The sequence below is a fragment of the Ovis canadensis genome, chromosome 5 (assembly GCF_042477335.2).
Source record: "Ovis canadensis isolate MfBH-ARS-UI-01 breed Bighorn chromosome 5, ARS-UI_OviCan_v2, whole genome shotgun sequence".
NCBI classification, from domain to species: domain Eukaryota; kingdom Metazoa; phylum Chordata; class Mammalia; order Artiodactyla; family Bovidae; genus Ovis; species Ovis canadensis.
Window position 1 is genome coordinate 30,668,557 of NC_091249.1, and position 17,940 is coordinate 30,686,496.

General features: G+C 42.3%; 1 long non-coding RNA gene across 1 annotated transcript; it reads left to right on the forward strand.

Annotated features, from left to right (window-relative positions):
• The first annotated feature begins 1,893 nt into the window (after positions 1 to 1,893).
• Positions 1,894 to 7,705, forward strand: LOC138441001 (uncharacterized). Its single transcript, XR_011257196.1, has 2 exons — positions 1,894 to 3,241; positions 7,290 to 7,705. It is a non-coding gene; the product is annotated as an uncharacterized lncRNA (long non-coding RNA).
• The last annotated feature ends 10,235 nt before the right edge of the window (positions 7,706 to 17,940 follow it).

A 17,940-nucleotide genomic window follows, 5' to 3' on the forward strand; every position in this document is an offset into this window, starting at 1 on the left:
ATGTCAGATTTTATCTAGTTTAGAGGATGCAATAAGTTGTCACAGATCTATCATCCTGATGGCTGGAAAGTCCTCTGAGAGCATCTTTCATGTCTCAGGAGGAAGCCAGGCAGATGGTAAACTATTCCAAGGGCTGATGTGTCTATACCAATACTAGTACCACACTGCCTTCACGAATATGATGAGTACAATAAGCCCTGCTATCTGGGAAGACAGAGCTCTTCTTATTCTGCATCTTCAGGATTCTCTTGGTTATGTACAGTACTTTACTCTGCTTGTCAAATTGCATGAAAAACAAAGTTGGGATTTTTACTAGAACTGCACTGAGACATATATAGGTAGGACTGGCTTGTGTTGTGGTATGGCAGAACCCAGCACAAAGTGGTAAAGCGATTATCCTCCAATTTATTTATTTTTATTTTTTTTTAATCCTCCAATTTTAAAAAAATTTTAATTTAAGAAAAGGACTGCATTGAATCTGGAGATCAAATTGGAGAGTACAGATACCTTTGTGACAGATAATTTTGAATGACTGAATCATTCAATCAATGAACACGGTATTACTCTCTTTTTATTTAGGTCCTCTTGAATGTTTCTGAATAATAATTAATAACATTCTCCATAAATATCATGCACCATTTTATTTCTAAGTGCTTTATATGTTTGTGCTATAATAAATCTCATCTCTTTTTTAAATGATATCTTCTAACATCTGTTGCTGGTATATATCATGCAATAGATATTTGTAATCATCACAACGACATTGAAGAAAAAGTCCCTGAAATGGGCATCCTTGTCTTATTTCCGATCTTTGAGTGAATGCTTTTTAATGGTTTTATCATTAGTGATGAATCTACTGTAGGGTGTTTTAGGTGGCCCTAATTATATTAAGAAAGATCCCCTTCTGTTCCTAAGAGATCTTTTTAAAACAGAAGTAAATGTTGAATTTTATTAAATGTTTTCTCTGCCTCTCTCAAAGTATCACATGATTTTTCCCCTTTAGACTGACAATGTTGTGAATTCTGTTCCTCAGTGTTCTCATGTTAATCCAACCTTTTATTCCTGGAACAAATCCAACTTGATCATGATATATGTTTAATACATTACGGAATCAATTGATATTGTATAGAGGATTTTTGCATCTCTAAGTTTAAAAGGGAGATAGTCTGTGGGTTTTCTGACTCATATCATCCTTGTCAGGGTTTGGTATTAAGGCGGTCCTGGACTCATGAAAGAAACTGGGTGTGTGGGGTTTTTTTTCCTCCCTGTATTCTGAACTAGTTTGTATATGGTTAGCATTATTAGTTATACAGATAATTATTAATAGTTGGGCTCCTTTGTGAAAACATCTGGATCTGGTGCCTTATTTGTGAGGAAGGTGTGGGTGTCTGGGTTTGGATATGGGAAGGTTTAAAAGTTTTTATTCAATGTCTTTAATGAGCTTTCAATTCTTTGTTGTTGTTCAGTCGCTGAGTCATGTCTGATTCTTTGTGACCCCATGAACTACAGTACATCAGGCTTCTCTGTCCTTCACTCTCTCCCATAGTTTGCTCAAACTCATGTCCATTGAGTTGGTGATGCCTTCCAACCATCTCATCCTCTGTCGCTCCCTTCTCTTCCTGCCCTCGATCTTTCCCAGCATCAGGGTATTTTCCAGTGAGTCAGCTCTTCGCATTAAATGGCCAAAGTATTGGAGCTTCAGCTTCAGCATCAGTCCTTCCAATGACTATTCAGGGTTGATTTCCTTTAGGATTGACTGGTTTGATCTCTTTGCAGTCCAAAGGTCTCTCAAGAGTCTTCTCCAACACCACAGTTTGAAAGCATCAATTCTTCGGCACTCAGCCTTCTTTATGGTCCAACTCTCACATCTGTACTTGGCTACTGGGAAAACCACAGCTTTGACTTTACGGACCTTTGTTGGCAAAGTGATGCCTCTGCTTTATTTCAATTCTTTAGATGTGTTTTTTAGTGATCTGGGTTAAGCTACATTTTTCTAGAAATGTGGATATTTTATCTACATTTTCTCAGTGATGGGTGAATAGATGTTATATTGGTGAATAAAATGTTCATCATTCTCTGTGTCTTAATGCTTCTTCAACCTCTGCAGCCTCAATAATTTATGTCCCCTTTCTCACTGATAATACTTTTTAATTTTTTTTAAATTTATTTTTGGCTGTGCTGGGTCTTTGTTACTGTGTGCAGACTTTTCTCCAGCCGAAAAGAGCAGAGGTCACTCTGCAGTTGTGGCGCACAGGGTTCTCACTGGAGTGGCCTCTCTATGCCGGCTTCCGTAGCTGCAGCTCTTGGACTCCAGAGTGCAGGCTCAGGAGTTGCAGCACTTGGGCTCAGTTGCTCCGGGGCTTGTGGAGATCTTCCAGGACCAGGGATGGAACCTGTTTCCTGCACTCGCAGGAGGACCCTTTACCATTGAGCTACCAAGGAAGCTTCTATGTTTTCTTAACGTTTCCTCAGCATCTGCAGTCTCTGTAATTAGGTCCTCTTTCTCCTTGATAATATTTCTAATTTGAAGTTGATCATGTTTCTTCTTTTCAAAACACTAAATATTGGCCATTTAAATTTTTTGAGGAATCGCCGCACTGTGTTTGCATTGTGGCTACACCATTTTACATTCCAACTGGCTCCTCAAATATTTGCTGTGTATTTTTCAGAGGGTCTGTGCATGTTTCATGATCAAACTTGTTTACTGTGTGGTTCAAATCCAGATCATTACTATTTTTAAATTGAAGTAGAACTGATTTACAATGTTTCCAGTATACAGCAAAGTGATTCAGTTACACACATATATAGAGAGAGATTCTTTTTCAGATTCTTTTCCATTGCAGGTAATTACAAGATACTGAATACAGTTTTCTGTGCTATAAATAGGTCCATGTTGATCATCTATTTTATATATAGTAGTGCATATCTGTTAATCCCTGATTTCCGATTTATCCCTCCCTCCCTTTCCCCCTTTGGTAAGCATAAATTTGCTTTCTATGTGAGTCTATTTCTGTTCTGTAAATAAGTTCATTTGTATCATTTTTTTAAAATTCCATGGAACTTCCCTGCTGGTCCAGTGGCTAAGACTTGGAGCTGCCAATGCAGGAGGTTGGCGTCAGTCCCTGATCAGGGAACTAGATTCCACATGCTACAAATAAGCGTTTGCACACTGCAACTAAAGATCCATGATCCCATGAGCCACCACTGAGAGCTAGCACAGCCAAATCAATAAAACACACAGGTAAGTGATACATGTGGTATTTGTCTTTCTCTGACTTACCTCACTTAGTGTGATATTGTTATTAAGCCCATACACATTTAGAACTGTCATATTTTCATGACAAAGACTTAGTTATACCTAGTAAGGCTTCCTACATTAAAGTCTATGCAGTTCAGGATTTCCTTGGTGGTCCAGGGGTTACAACTCCATGCTTTCTCTGCAGGGGGGCAGGTTCCATGCCTGGTTGAGGAACTAAGATTCCACATACTACATTGCCCAGCCAAAAAAAAAAAAAAAGTCTATGCCATCCAATAATAATAGACTTAAACAAACTTTCTTTCTGGCTGTTGACATCCTTTAATGGCAACTTGTTACATTGTGTAAGTTTAAATGCAAGCAATATGTTTCTGGATTTTAATTTTTCTTAGCCAGCCAGAAAATATTTGTCTTTTAATTCAAGTATTGTACCGATCCCCTGGAGGAGGGAATGGTGACCCACTCCAGTGTTCTTGTCTGGGAAATCCCATGGACAGAGGAGCCTGGTGGGCTATAGTCCAGAGAGTTGCAAAGAGCTGGGCATGACAGCACACACTCTGCCTCACACTGTACTGATGCTGTCCAATAGCAATGTAAAGTGTGCCATCTCTCTAATTTAAATTTTCTAGCAGCCACAATCAAAAGATGAACAAAATGGTGAAATTCATTTTAATAACGTTTTATTTAACAACATATCCAAAATGTTATCACTGCAAAAAAGAATCAATATAAGTAATATTTTACTTTTTCAAAAATCCCAGGTCTCCAAATTTTGGGGTGCATTTCACACTAACAGCACGCCTCAGTTCAGACCATGCCCATTTCAAATGCTCAGTTGTGACATACGGCTTGTGCACTGTATGGACTCCTGTAGATTTAGACTATCTACATTGATTGCAGTTCCTAATGTGTTTGGATTTATTAGGTACTTTCTGGTGGCCCCTCAGTTGCTATATTTCTTTTTCTCACCTTCCTTGCCTTGTTTGGAATATTGGTCATTCCATTTTTCTCTTACACTTAGTTTAGAAGTTAGACATCCTATTTCTGTTCTTTTGGACATTTTCTGAGACACTTTATCTTTTAATTAATTTTTTACTGAAGTGTAGTTGATTTACATTGTTGCATTAGCTTCTGTAGACACTTTCATTTAGAAAGGCAATCTATCCTTATTCAGTCTTCCTCTCCAAAAGCCTCCAAAATGCTCTGCCCATGTCCACTCTCGCCCCCTACAGGCCATTCTCCATAGAGCAGCTAACGTGAGATTTTTGGTAAACTTTTTTTTGTTAATATGTAAAATGTACAAAATCATGTAAAGACATCTGTTTAACTGAAAACATTTTGGGATTAAAAAAGTCTTTTTAAAAACTATTTCTGAAATGAAAATTACTAATCAAAGGGAACAAAAGTCAACTCAAGTATCACAGAGAAGCAAAGAGTAACCAAATTGTAAATTCACTTTTTCAAAACATTGTTTAAACTCTTTAAAAAGTTGTTAAACATTTAAACGAATGTCCATCAACAGAAGAGTGGATAAAGAAGATGTGGTACATATATACGATGGAATATTACTCAGCCATTAAAAAGAATAAAATAATGCCATTTGCAGCAACAATGGGTGGACCTAGAGATTAAAATACTGAGTGAATTAAGTCAGATAGAGAAAGAGAAATATCGCATTATACGTGGCATCTAAAAGAAGAGATACACAAATGAACTTATTTACAAAACAGAAACAGACTCACAGACTGAGAGAGCAAACCTATGGTTACAGGGCTGGGTGCAGGTGGAGCTTTAGGGGGAGGGATAGTTAGGGAGTTAGGGATTGACATGAACACACTGCTGTAATTAAAATGGATAACCAGCAAGCATCTACTGTAGAGCACAGAGAAATCTGCTCAATATTCTACAACCAAACTGGGAAAAGAATTTGAAAAAGAAGAGATACTTGTATAACTGAACTGCTTTGCTGTACACCTGAAATTAACACACTGTTAATCAGCTAAATTCCAATATAAAAGAAAAAGTTAAAAAATAAACCATTGCATTTATTTTTTAACTAAGGTAGGACTAACATGCAAAACAGCCATACATGTTTAATGTGTATATTTCTATGAATTTGAAGATAAATACCCTTAAAACCATCACCATAAACAGTGCTATAAACTTAACCATCACCTCTAAATGCTTCTTTTCTGTATTTTTTGATAATCTAACATAAGATATACTCACGTAGAAAAATGTTTAAGTATACAGTACAGTATTTTTAACTCTATGCTGTGCATAACTCTGCGACCGACTCGTGCCCAACTCTGTGACCCTATGGACTGGGGTCAGCCAGGCTCCTCTGTCCACGGGACTTCCCAAGCAATAACACTGGAGTGAGTTGCCATACCTTCCTCCAGGGAACCTTCCTGACCCAGGTAGCCAACCTGTGTCTCTTATGTCCCCTGCAGTGGCAGGCGGGTTCTTTACCCCTAGTGCCACCGGGGAAGCCCTCATAATGCTCTATAGTAGATCCCGGGACTTATTCATCTTCCATAACTGAAAGGCTACACCAGGTAAACAGTAACTCCCCATTCTCCCTCCCTGGCACCCACAATTCTATATCCTGTCTATAAGTTTGACTACAAATCCCTCACATAAGTGGAATTATACAGTATATGTCTTTCTGTGTTTGGCTGATTTCAAGTAACATTTATAACCTCCAAACTCATCCATGTTGTAGCAAAGGGCAGAACTTCCTTCTTTCTTAAGGCCGAAAAAGACTCTACTGTGTGTGTGTGTGTGTACATATATATGAAATATTTCCTTTATCCATTTATTCACTGATGATCACATAGGTTGTTTCTATAGCCTTGCTATTGTAAATAACTCATCAATGAATGTAAAAGTACAAGTATCTCTTGGAGATCCTGACTCCAATTATTTTGAGTTTATATTCAGAAGCAGGACTGCTGGATGGTAAGGTAGTTCTATTTTTAGTTTTATGAGGCACCTCCATACTGTCTTCCATTTGGGCTGCACCATTCTGTATTCCCACCAACACACACACACACTCTCCCTACCAAGCTATTGATTGGGATTTCATTGAACCTGTAGATCAATAGATGTTGATGTAGAATTAATGTTTTCATGGGGACTTCCCTGGCAGTCCAGTGGTTAAGATTTCGTGCTGCCAATGCAGGGGGCACAGGTTCAATATCCAGTCAGGAAACTAAGATCCCATGTGCCATGCAGCATGGATAAAAAAAGAAAATGTTTTAACAATATTGTCTTCCAATCCATGATCACAGTATATTTTTCTATTTGTTTAGATTTTAATTTTCTCAGTAATGCCTTTTTATTTGCATTTGTGTTTATTCTGTGTAGGATTCTTGCAGTGCTCTCACTAGACTCAATCATAGGTATTTAATGTTTTTTGATATGATTGCAAATGGCATCATTTTCAAATGTCTTTTTCTAGAGTTGTTGGTACCAGGAAACACAATTGATTTTTGTGTTTTGATTTTATATCCAGTGACTTTGCTATATAAATTATATATTAAATCTGTGCATAGATTTTTTCAGTTTTTTACATATACAATAATGTGATCTGCAGATGGCGACTTTCATTTCTTTCTTTATGATTCTTTTGCTATATTCTTTTGTCCTATTGTACTGACTAGGACCTCCAGTGCAGTGCTAGTAAGAAGTGGTGATATGTGTGTGCATGCTAAGTCACTTCAGTCATGGCTGACTCTTTGCAACCCTATAAACTGTGGCCCACCAGGATCCTCTGTCCATGGGATTCTCCAGGCAAGAATACTGGAGTGGGCTGCCACTTCTACTCCAGGGGATCTTCCCGATCCAGGGATTAAACCTGCATCTCTTACATCTCTTGATCTGGCAGGCAGATTCTTTACCACTAGTGCCACCTGGGAAGCCAGAAATGGTGACAGTAATTCCAGTTTCACTACCCCACCCTTAAATATGTTTTTGCTTCAGATATTTTGTTGATATTCTTTAGCAGAATAAGGGTGCTCTGTGCTTTCAGACTGTGGTGCTGGAGAAGACCCTTGAGAGCCCCTTGGACAGCAAGGAGATCAAACCAGTCAATCCTAAAGAAATCAATCCTGAATATTCATTGGAAGGACTGCTGGTGAAGCTGAAGCTCCAATACTTTGGCCACCTGATGCCAAGAGCTGACTCACTGGAAAAGACCCTGACACTAGGAAAGATTGAAGACAAAAGGAGAAGGGAATGGCAGAGGATGAGATGGTTAGATATCATCACCAACTCAATGGACATGAATCTGAGCAAACTCCAGGAGATAGTGGAGGACAGGAGAGCCTGGCATGCTGCAGTACATGAGGTTCAAAGAATCAGACAAGACTGAGCAAACTGAACAACAATAATATATTTCTAGTTTGCTGCAAGTCTTTGTCATTAAAAATTGTTAAATTTATCAAACGCTTCCTCTGCATCATTTGAGATAATTTTATTTTTCCTCTATTATGTTCATATTATTCATTACAATAATTGATTTTTGAATAGGTTAAACCAACCTTGCATTCTTGGAAGAAACCAATTTGGTCACGATTTACTACTCTTTTTACATGTTACAAACACTTGCTCAAATTCATAAGAACATTTGCATGTGAGTTCAAGAGTGAGATTGATCTCTAATTTTCCTGTCTCATACATATTTACTGGGGCTTTAAATCAAGGTTATGCTGGTGTCACAAGATGAATTAAGAAAAGTTCTTTCTTCTTCAAACATGGGGATAGTGTGTGTGATATTGGTGCTATGTCTTCACTCATAGCAGAAATCACAGTGAAGTCATCTGGGCTTGTAGTTTTTGGGGGGCCAGTTCTTAATTACAGAGACACTTTTTAAAATATGTGTAAGATTATTTACATTTTCTATTTCTTTTGTTTGTTTTTAGTTATGGCATGCAAACTCTTAGTTGCAGCTTGTGGGAGATAGTTCCCTGACCAGGCATCAAACTCAGGCCTCCTGCATTGAAAGCATGGAATCTTAGCCACTGGACCACCAGGGAAGTCCCTCTATTTCTCTTCGTGCCCATTTTAGTAAGTTGTATTTCTCTAGAAAGGTCTCTGCTGCTGCTGCTGCTGCTGCTAAGTTGCGTCAGTCGTGTCTGACTCTATGCAACCCCATAGATGGCAGCCCACCAGGCTCCCCCATCTGGATTCTCCAGGCAAGAATTTTCAAAGTTATTAAAATGATGTTTTTAAAAAGTCCTCATATTTTAATGACTATAAGACGTTATGTATGTATGTAAGGCAGCCCTTTATCTTTCCTAGTATTGGTTATTGTGCTTTCTCTCCCTCTTTACTCAATGTTGCCAGAAGATTATCCATTTGTTTTATCTTACCCAACAACTGGTTTTGTCAATTTTATTGATTATTTCTACTGCAGTTTTTTTCCTATTTCATTAATGTTTGTTCTTATCTTTACTATTTTCTCCTTTATATTTTCTTTGGACTTAATTTGGTCTTTTTTAAAACTTCTTTAGGTGCTTTAAGTTATAGTTAATTTTCAGTCTTTCTTTTTTCTAATGCATACATTTAAGGCTATAAATTTCCCCATAAGCAAAGCTTTAAACACATCCAGATTTTTCCATGTTACAATTTCAGTATCATTCAGTTCAAAATAATACAGGATTTCCACTGTGATTTATTTATTTATTCTTTGGGTTGTTAAGCAATGTATTTCTTAATTTCAAAATGTATAAGTAATAAAATTAAACAAAGAAACTATGGTTCATTCACAAGAAAAAAGATCTCAATAAAGACTTCCCTGAGGAATTCTACACATTGGAATTACTAGTCAAAGACAAGAAATTAACTGTCTTGGATATGCTTAGGAAAACAAAAAACTAAAGTAAATCAGGAAGATGTATACAAACAAAAGGAAAATATCAATAAAAAGTTAGAAATTATGAAAGTGAACCAAGCAAAAATTCTGCAGCTGTAAAACACAATAACTGAAATGAACATTTCAACAGAGGGGCTCAACAACAGATTTGAACAGGTAGGAGAAAGACTCAGCAAACTTGAAGATAAGGTAGCTGAAATTAGCAAGTCCAAGCATCAGGTATAGAAACATACACATCATAAACATAGTCCCATAAGAAAAGAGAAAGTTACCCCCAAAAGACTGAAAGAAATAATGGCCAAAAAATTTCCTAAATCGGATGAAGTACATGAATACACAGATTCAAGAAGTTCAAAAAACTCTAAGCAGGATAAATTCAAAGACAGCATGTTATAGTCAAATTCCTGAAAGACATATTATAGTCAAGTTGCAGAAAGATAAACTTCTGAAAACAGCAAAAAAGAAGCAATTATCATGTACCAAGCATCCTCATAAAAGTTGCTAAGACTTCCCTGGTGGTCCAATGATTAAGAATCTGCCTTTCAATGCAGGAGACACAGGTTCAATCCCCAGTCAGAGAACTAAGGTCCCACATGCCAAGGCAACTAAGCCCCCATACCAGAACTATGGAGTCCACAACTAGAGAGAAATGTGTTCCTAGCAAGAAAGATCTCAGGCAGCCAAATAAATAATTTGTTGTGTTTTTTTTTAAGATAAACAGCTAAAAGGAAAACCTTTCAACTAAGACTACTTTACCCAGCAGACTATCCTCTGTAAGGCTGGACCCCCGGGCCATGATGAGCCGCCCCTCCTCTCTCCCAATGGCAAGAAGGTCCCTAATGGAAGGGTCCTCCCAGATCCCAGGGACCAATGACAGCACACTTCACCGGCTAAAGCCGCCCCACCCCAGCCACGTAGAAGGACCTGTCAGCCCGCGACGCCTCGGCCTGGCAACCTATCTGAACCCCCGTCCATCTAGCCTGACCATCCCTCACAACGAATGTATAAAAACCACCCCCAACACGGTCCGGGCTCGGACTTCCTCGACCTGCCTCGTTCGGGTCAGGGAACCCCGCCCAGGAGTGCTTCCCATTAAAGCCTGTTAGACACTATTTTCGGTGTCCTGGTCGTCTTTTACCTAACATTTGGCGCTCAACGTGGGGCCTGAGGCGAGGGCCCATTCCACGATGAGCGGGATTTGCGGCCCCCCTTGGGCCTGGCCTGTGCCAGACCAGGTCACCCCGTCCCCCCTCCAGGACCATCCAACCGTCTGGCAGGATACAAGGTAAGTTCCATTGGTCGGGCACTGGGGGCGTTGCTCCCATTGCGATTATGCCTAGGATGTCTCGGTCCTTTTAAATTGTGGCCTCGGCCGGAACCCTCCTCCGCAGGCCAGGCCTGCTCTTCCTCGGCGCCAGTCAACTCAAAGACGTCCGTCTTGGCTGAGTGGCCCTCTCCTCCCTGGGTTGACGGCCCGTTCAGGGACACCTGACCAGACCACTCCCAGCCGCAGTAACGATTGGTCCAGGACCTTCGTTTCATATTCGCCATGGGGGGCGGCTGCCTCCAGGGCCGACCAACCCTGATTTACACAGCTAAGATGTTTACTTGCCAACCTCAGAACTCTACATATCTCTGGAAAAATTCGCTCCAAACACTTAACCTTCCTTTGTTCTGAGGCATAGCCCCAATATTCTTTAGATAACGGCTCACAATGGCCTCCAACTGGAACTTTCGATTTTAACATCCTCCCTGACTTAGATAATTACTGCTGGAAGACGGGAAGATGGTCTGAGGTACCCTACGTACAGGCTTTCTGGCTGTTGCGCTCCCATCCCACCCTATGTACCTGCTGTTCCCCTTCTGAAATTCTCCTAACCATGGCCCTTCCTACCCCTACACCAACTCCCCCTCTATCGCCCTCACCAACTCCCTCCATATCCACTCCTCCCCCATCGTCCTCACAGCCCAGCGCTCCTGTGACTATGCCTCTCGCTGCTCCCTTGGCTCCGCCTCAATATCCACCCCTTCCTCCATGCCCACCCCTTTCTGGCTCACCAGTCAGCTCACACACACACGGTCCCAGACCGCTCCCAATCCGCCGCCAGCTCCCCTGCTTCCTCTCCGCCAGGTGGCCAGCCCGGAGGGTCTCACCCATGTCCACATACCCTTTTCACTCCAAGACCTTGCCCATATCGAACAGCGGCTAGGCTCCTACTCGGCCAACCCCTCCAACTACACCAAAAACTTTACCCAGCTGTCTCGGTCTTACACCCTCACCTGGCAAGACATATTTGTCATCCTGGGGTCCACTACTACCCCAGAGAAAAGAAAGGCCATTTGGGCCACAGCAAGAGTGGTACCAGGCCAGAGATACCTAGCCAACCCAGCAGACCCTGCCCAGCCACCTGGAGCGGCTGCTATTCCAGATGTAGACCCAGATTGGGACTATCAAGAGGGACAAAGAGGGAGAGCCAACATTCGGTACATGGTAGAATGCCTATTGGAGGGAATGGAGACCACCTCCCTAAAAGTAGTAAACCTACTTTGTAGGGAACAAGGTATACGGAAGGTTGAGAAGTGCTTGCAAACGAGACTCTCAACCAGGGCTGAACATTCTTGCAAACGAGATGTTCAGCTAAGAATCCTCTGTTTGTTCCCGTGGGAAAAGAACATTTCTTGCACACAAGGATGTTTCTCTGATTCCTCAAAAGGAACAAACCCAGGGACAAAACGAATTCTAAGTTGATAAGGAAGTTCCCCAAAACAAAGTCTTAGCTGCAGTAGATAAGTTAAGGTAAAGGTTATCTCGCCCTGCGCCTGCGCACTGTATAGTCGCTCAATTATGGTGTTTGGCAACTTGCCCTGTAGATTGTTGTACAAAAGATATAAAGTAAAATAGCTGTAAGAAGCAAGTAGTAAAAGTAAAAAGATTCAAACCACTCTGCCGTGTTGGTGTTTCATTCCGTTGCCAGCATCTGGCGCCCAGCGCAGGGCACGACGGAACCTAAAGGGTAAGCACCCCAGGGCAAAACGCTGAAAGGGGGACTTTCGGGAAATAGAAAAAAAAAAGAGGAAAGAAAAGAACCAAAAGGGTAAGCACCCTGGGGCGAAACGCTGAAAGGGGGACTTTCGGGAAAAAGAGAAAAAAGAGAAAAGAAAAAAAAAAAACCCGAAAGGGTGAGCACCCCGGAGCAAGACGCTGAAAGGGGGACTTTTGAGAAAAAGAAAAATAAGAGAAAAAGAACAGAAAAGAGAGAAAAGAAAAAGGAAAGACCATGGGGAATTCCCCGTCTTTAAAGTCACAATATATGGAGCTGGTTAAGGGGCTCCTGCATTCTATAGGAATTAAAACGTCTACTCGCCGCTAGAGTGAGTTGTTCTGTCTTACGGAGCAGCATTGCTATTGGTTTCAATATCAAACAGAAGTACAGATGAATTTGAAGGAATGGAAAGTGGTGCAGAAAGAGTTCAGAAGGCAGCATCAAAAAGGAAATGTGATTCCTTTAAGGCTGTGGACTCTATGTAGCGCTATAACGCAGGCTTTAAAATTAATGGCTGGTGATAGTGAGGCCATCTCGTGTTCTCTTAAGAAGGAAGATCCCCTGTATGAGGATGTGCCTATGAGTGAGGAGAAGGAAGACGAAGGTGAAGGGGGGGCTTCACCTCGGCCTCCACCCAAACCTCCGGATGATAGTAAAGATTCATCCATCGAGACAGATAGAGATGTGAGTTCTGGGGAGGATTCAGATTCTGTAGAGGCAATGACTACTGCCTTTCGGAAGGTTTTATCAAATAAAAAACGAACTTCCAAGGCTGTTAACCCTTCTGCACCACCTTACGCATCCCTATTTCCAGTAGCTGCCGACAAGGCTGAGGTAGGGAGAGAGAGTCAATGGTTTTGGAAGTACGGGGCAAAGTATATTTTGGGAAATGCTTATTAATGACTCTCGTCCTTTAATGTCACTGATTGTTGAAGATAAACAGTTTGAAGCATTAGTGGATACAGGAGCAGATGTTTTGGTTATTTCTCTCCAGCAGTGGCCTAATGACTGGAAAAAAAAAAGTCCTCTTGTTTTAACAGGCTTAGGATCTATAGCAGATGGGTGGAGAAGTGCTCAATCTTTGTCATGCCAATTGTCTAATGGAAAAAAAGTGTTTATTTCTTTTTACATTGTTAATATACCTATTAATATCTGGGGAAGGGATTTTTTATTTTCTATAGGAACAACGCTCACCATCTCGTCGGAAAACTTGTAGCCACTGCTCAGATTCCTCGAGCTCTCCCATTGAAATGGTTAACTGATGTCCCTAAATGGGCTGAACAGTGGCCGCTTCCAAAAGTGAAGCTCGAGGCTTTAGAACAATTAGTAAAAGAACAGCTTCAATCTGGCCATATTGAACCTTCCACATCTCCTTGAAATTCTCCTGTTTTTGTCATTAAGTTAGCAAATGTATAAAACCTATGGGGGCTTTACAATTAGGTCTCCCTTCTCCTGCCTTGATTCCACAGAATTGGTCTTTGATGGTTTTAGATTTAAAAGATTTTTTTTTTAATATTCCTTTGCAAATAAAAGATAGAAATAAATTTGCTTTTACTATTCCAGTGTATAATCATGGGCAGTGTCAGGTAACCTTACTATATGGAGGGGAAATTTTACTTTAAATATTAATGATCCTAAAGGGCCATTTCAAGTTCATTTGCATATTAATAAATCTTATTCTGCTATAGTATGTGTAAAATTTCCTTATTCTTTACTGTATGGGCAATGGATTTGAAATAAAATTTTGGGAGTTATATCATGTTCTGATTGTAATTTGACTCAATGTATAAACCGTTCCTGGTGGAAAAATGTTGAAAATAAGATGGTCCATTCCAGTAATTACTCTTTGGTCATTGTGAAAGCACGGACTGAACTCTGGTTGCCTGTTAATCTTACTCGACCTTGGTCGGATTCTTTTGCTGTCACTCATCTTGTGAATGCTGTACAAACTCTTCTCCATCGATCTCAAAAAATGCTTGGCACTGTCATCTCATCAATTCTCGCTGTGGCTTCAGTAACAGCAACAGCAACTGTAGCAGGTCTTGCTTTGCATCAAAGCATACAGACTGCTGATTTTGTCAGGGAGTGGCATAAGGATGCTCATTTATTGTGGCAACACCAGCATGATCTGGACGCTCAATTGGCTACTGATGTATTACATTTACAACACACTGTTTCCTGGTTAGGAGATCAAGTGACTGTGTTAGCTACAAAGAGTGTGTTAAAATGTGATTGGAACTCATCTCACCTATGTGTAACACCTGTTCCCTTTAATATGAGTGAGGGTTGGGAAAAGGTGAAAAGGTCTTTAGTGGGACACCAGAATTTAACTGCTGAAATTATGGAATTGGAACAAACTATATTGTCAACTTTTAGTAAGATGCTGCCTGATATTCTTGGTTCTGATATACTGAAGAGTCTTCAAGAAGGATTAGATAACCTTAATCCTTTAGGGCATGTATCTACATTGTTAACAACATCCTTTGTGAATACTTTGTTAATTGTTGCTTTATGTTTTATTGCTTTTGTAGTCTACGGGCGCTGGCGAAAAGGGAAACAATTGAAAGAAGAAGCTTTGCATATTTAAGCGCTTATTCAGCACCTACAAGAAAAGAAAGGGGGAGATGTAGGGAACAAGGTATAAGGAAGGTTGAGAAGTGCTTGCAAACGAGACTCTCAACCAGGGCTGAACATTCTTGCAAACGAGATGTTCAGCTAAGAATCCTCTGTTTGTTCCCATGGGAAAAGAACATTTCTTGCACGCAAGGATGTTTCTCTGATTCCTCAAAAGGATCAGACCCAGGGACAAAACGGATTCTAAGTTGATAAGGAAGTTCCCCAAAACAAAGTCTTAGCTGCAGTAAATAAGTTAAGGTAAAGGTTATCTCAGCCTGAGCCTGCACACTGTATAGTCGCTGAATTATGGTGTTTGGCAACTTGCCCTGTAGATCGTTGTGCAAAAAATATAAAGTAAAACAGCTGTAAGAAGCAAGTAGTAAAAGTAAAAGGATTCAAGCCACTCTGCAGTGTTGGTGTTTCCTTCCGTTGCTAGGATCGATGTAGGGAACAAGGTATAAGGAAGGTTGACAGTCTCGTTTGCAAGCACTTCTCAACCTTCCTTATACCTTGTTCCCTACACTACTTAAACTAGATGATGTGACCCAGGGCCCCGATGAGAACCCAGCAGCCTTTCTTAACAGACTGACAGAGGCTCTCACGACCTATACCCGGATTGCCCCCAGATTCTCCGGCGGGGGTCACCACCCTAGCCAACCATTTTATATCCCAATCAGCTTCAGACATCAGAAAAAAACTCTCCAAGGCTAAGGATGGGCCTCAGACCCCCCTCCGAGCCCTGGTAAAAATGGCCTTTAAGGTTTATAATGCCTGAGAGGAAGTGACCGAAGCCAGCCACAAGGCAAGGCTTAAACAAAGAGCCAAACTCCAGGCTAACCTCCTTGAGAGACACACCCAAGCACTGGTAGCAGCCCTGCGGCCGGCCACGGGACAAAGGTGTGTCCCCAGAAGCCACCACCAGGAGCCTGCTTCAAATGCGGTCATGAGGGCCACTGGGCCCGCCAATGCCCAAACCCCTGGCTCCCGGCAAAGCCGTGCCCTCGCTGCAAACAGCCAGGACACTGGGCGAGTGATTGTCCCCGGCGACTCAGGCCCCGGCCTTACCGGGCCGAGGTCTGGGCTCCCAAAAGGACATTTCCTCCCTGCACCCCGCCTTAGAACTTCTCTCCTTTGATAAGGATTGACGACACCCAGACTCAGGGACCCCCCTAACCCAAGCCGAGCCCAGGGTAATGCTTCAAGTGGCGAATGAGTCTATCAATTTCTTGATGGATACGGGGGCTGCTTACTCGGTCCTTCCCTCCTTCAGGGACACCTTGCATCCTTCCTGGGTCTCGGTGGTGGGTATAGATGGCACATCTTCACGACCCTTGCAGACTGGGCCACAGCCCGCGCACACTCTTTTCTGATAATCCCTTCATGCCCCACTCCCCTGCTGGGGCAGGACATTTTAGCTAAGCTTAGGGCCACCATTCACCTACCGCTCTCACTTTCCCAGTCTCTCACCTTGCCCCTACTCCTCCTCTGCTCCCCCGAGGCTCCAGTTGTCAACCCTAACATCTGAGACACTGAAATCCCTCTGGTAGCAACCCATCACACCCCCATCCTGATTAAGCTACGTGATCCTTCCTGATTCCCAAGCCGCCCTCAGTTCCCCATCTCTCAGACTCACCTACGAGGTCTTAAACCAATCATAGCCCATCTCTTAGGCCAGGGCCTCCTAGTCCCCACGACCTCGCCCTGCAATACCCCCATTCTCCCGGTGCAGAAAACTTCTGGCGGCTACCGATTGGTCCAGGACCTTCGACTGATAAATGAGGCCGTAATCCCTGCTCATCTGATTGTCCCCAATCCTTATACCTTGCTTTCTGACATCCGTAGCAGTACGACTCACTTTACTGTCATAGACCTCAAAGATGCCTTTTTCACTATTCCCTTACCCCCAGACTGCCAATTCCTCCTGGCTTTCACATGGACCGACCCAGAAACCCGACAGTCCTCCCAGCTAACATGGACAGTCCTCCCCCAAGGGTTTAGAGACAGCCCCCATTTTTCTGGCCAGGCTCTGGCCTGGGATCTGGCCACATGCTTTCTGGCCCCTAGTGTCCTCTTACAGTATGTGGGTGACCTTCTGCTCTGCAGCCCCTCACAAGCTCTCTCTCAGACACATACCACTACTCTTCTTAACTTCCTTAGCTCTAAAGGATACTAAGCATCTCAACAAAAAGCCCAACTGGCCCAGACCTCTGTGACTTACCTAGGTCTAAAGATTACCCCAACTAAAGCTCTAACTACTGACAGACTCAGCCTTCTCTGAGACCTCTGCCCCCCTTCCACCGGGGAAAAAATCCTGTCCTTTTTGGAGCTAACAGGATTCTTCTGGCACTGGGTCCCCAACTATGCTTCACTGGCTAAACCCCTCTACACAGCCACAAAAGTCACCCCTACTGGACCGCTCTCTTCAGAAACGTGAGGTCCAAAAGGCTTTCTGCAACCTCCACTCAGCTTTGCTGTCCTCTTCCCCACTCTTTCTGTTCAATCCCAATCTCTCCTATCACCTGTATACTGATGAAAAAGGGGGCATAGCCTTTGGAGCCCTCACACAGCCTGTGGGCCCTGAAGTGCTGCCAGTGGCATTTATCTCCAAACAGTTAGACCCCACCGCCCAGGGATGGTTCCCCTGCCTGCGTGCCCTGGCAGCAGCAGCTTCTCTATACGCAAATGCAAAAAAAAAAAAAAACTATTTCTAGATCAACCCCTAACTATATTCTCACCATACCGCCTGTCCAACCTCCTGGCTTCCAAATTCCTGTCAGACCTTAATGACTCTCAGCTCCAACAATTCCACCTGGTCTTTCTGGATAATCCCCAGGTTACTTTGTGCCGCAGCTCCCAGCTAAACCCCCTATCTTCTCTCCCCTTGCTTCCAACCTATCCTTCAGGCAAAGACACAGGACCTCACTCATGCATAGAGGTCGTAGACACTCTCACCCACCGCCCCCAAACCATTTTGCTACTCCACTACAAAACCCAGACCTCACGCTATTTGTAAATGGCAGTACAAAACGAGACCCTACTGGTCCCCAGGCCGCTGCATATGCAGTTGTGACCACTAATGAGGCTCACCCGCTACCGGAGGGAACCACCTCCCAAAAGGCAGAACTAATAGCACTCACTAGAGCCTT